Source organism: Peromyscus californicus, unplaced genomic scaffold, assembly GCF_007827085.1.
Source record: "Peromyscus californicus insignis strain IS unplaced genomic scaffold, ASM782708v3 Scaffold_23__1_contigs__length_62951481, whole genome shotgun sequence".
NCBI classification, from domain to species: domain Eukaryota; kingdom Metazoa; phylum Chordata; class Mammalia; order Rodentia; family Cricetidae; genus Peromyscus; species Peromyscus californicus.
The window spans coordinates 25,716,120-25,718,197 of record NW_026294534.1 but is presented as its reverse complement, the minus strand read 5'-3'; the positions used below and the strand labels follow the sequence as shown (position 1 = coordinate 25,718,197).

The 2,078-nt window shown below is 46.8% G+C and overlaps 1 non-coding gene across 1 annotated transcript; it reads right to left on the bottom strand.

The window, feature by feature from the left end:
* Positions 1 to 1,742: 1,742 nt before the first annotated feature.
* LOC128119511 (U6 spliceosomal RNA) lies at positions 1,743 to 1,846 on the bottom strand. The gene has a single exon (XR_008221547.1). It is a non-coding gene; the product is annotated as a U6 spliceosomal RNA (small nuclear RNA).
* Between the last annotated feature and the right edge of the window lie 232 nt (positions 1,847 to 2,078).

Genomic DNA, 2,078 nt, shown 5'->3' with positions numbered 1-2,078 from the left:
TGATAACCAGCAAGCCCTGGCTTGGTCCGGGTCCATCACTCAACACAGCGGGTGGAGGAGGATGGCCCTGAGCTCTCAGGGTGAGGGGCTTTTAAAGGGAAAAGCCGCAAGCAGGGTGGTACAAGCCTTTGCATCATATGATTGGGTGAGGATGTGTAACCTTCGAACTTACTGGTTGGGGGTTATAGTTATCATTTGGGGGCAGGCCTGGACCAGTCCCAGGCTCTGTCCTTGAGCTGCCATGGATGCTGACTGGCCTAGCAGGTATTGACTGTGGGGACTGACTCTGGGGCCCAGGCTCTGTCTCTGAGCTGCCATGGAGGCTGGCTGGTCTAGCACGTTCACATTGATCCATGCACGTAGCTCTAAGTTGGTCAGGGGTCCCAGACAGAAAACAACTGGCTGAACCTTGAGCAGTCAGAGTACGTGCAGAAAGGGAGCTACTGCAAGGACTATGTCTTTTGTTCACGGCCCTCCCAGAAGCTGAAATTGAGGCCTGATCTCTGAGAGAAGACTGAGCAGCCTGTTATGGCGTCTGCTTGGTCCTTTCAGTTACCAGTCTGATTTTTGAAATTGTGATTCAAAAATAAACTTTTCCTGTTTTTAAGTTGACTGTCTCAAGTGTTTTGTTACAGTAGAGGAAAGCTGACTAACATAGTACTCTTTAACACAGTCTACCAGCCTATGACGGTGGTACACCGGGCTGTTAGCCTAGCATTCAAGAAGCAGAGAAAACAAAAGCAACAAAAACATATTCTCTTGCCCTTGCCAGGACTCCCCTCCCCTTTCCCAACCACCTCACCATTCAATAGTAAACTGCACCCCAATCTTTGTCTTAAGAATTGCAAATGAACACATTGTTGTGGAATAATCTTTTTGTACACTGTGAAGATGTCACTCTGACTGGTTTAATAAAAAGCTGAATGACCAATAGCTAGGCAGGATTTCCAGGCACAGAGGACGCTGGGAAGAAGAAGGGCAGAGTCACAGCCAGGCACAGAGGAATCAGGAAAGCAGTGTGGGCAGTACAGAGTAAAGACAATAAAGCCACAAGGCAGAAAGTGAATTAATAGAAATAGGTTAATTTAAGTTATAAGGGCTAGTTAGAAACAAGCCTAAGCTACCAGCCAAGCTTTCATAATTAAGTCAACCTATCATTTTTTGGAGGTTGATAGGCAGGACAGAAAAGTCTGACTACACACATGATGATGGCTGTGGCAATAATCTATAAGCAATAAAGATTACCTCACCTCGGGATCTTGCTATGTAGCTCAAGCTGGCCTCCAACTCCAAAATCTTCCTGCCTCATGCTCTGAGTGCTAAGATTGTAGGCATGTACCACCACCCCCACCAAAGGAAATCTTCGTGAGGGGATCACACCCAGGGCCTCATGGGAGGAAGGCTCTCTCCCACCGAACTAGCAGCCCTCAGGAACCACTGTTTTTCTTTTCTTAGACCTATTTCATTCTGTGCATGAGTTTTTGACAGCATGTATGTCCATGCACTACGTGTGTGCCTAGTGTCCAACAGGACACCAGATCCTTCTGGAACTGAAGTTATAAATGGTTGTCTTTGGATGTTACATGCAACGTCATGACAAGCACTGGTCTATAGATTTTTGTGCGTGGCTGTAAACTTTTTCTTTGTGTGTGTTCAGGCATCTATCGGTGCATGTGTTTGTGGAGACTTCAGCCACTACCCACCATGGTTTTGTTGTTGTTGTTGTTGTTTGTTTTTATTTTTTAAATATGGAACAATTCATTAATTCCTGTGTCATCCTTGTGCAGGGGCCACGCTAATCTCTGTATCATTCCGATTTTAGTGTATCTGCTGCCAAATCGAGCATCCACCTGGGTTTTTTTTTTTTTTTTTTTTTTTCGAGACAGGGTTTCTCTGTGTAGCTTTGCGCCTTTCCTGGAACTCACTTGGTAGCCCAGGCTGGCCTCGAACTCACAGAGATCCACCTGGCTCTGCCTCCTGAGTGCTGGGATTAAAGGCGTGCGCCACCACCGCCCGGCTCCACCTGGGTTTTTTGAGACAAGGTCTCTCACTGGCCTGAAGTTACCCAGGTAGGCTGG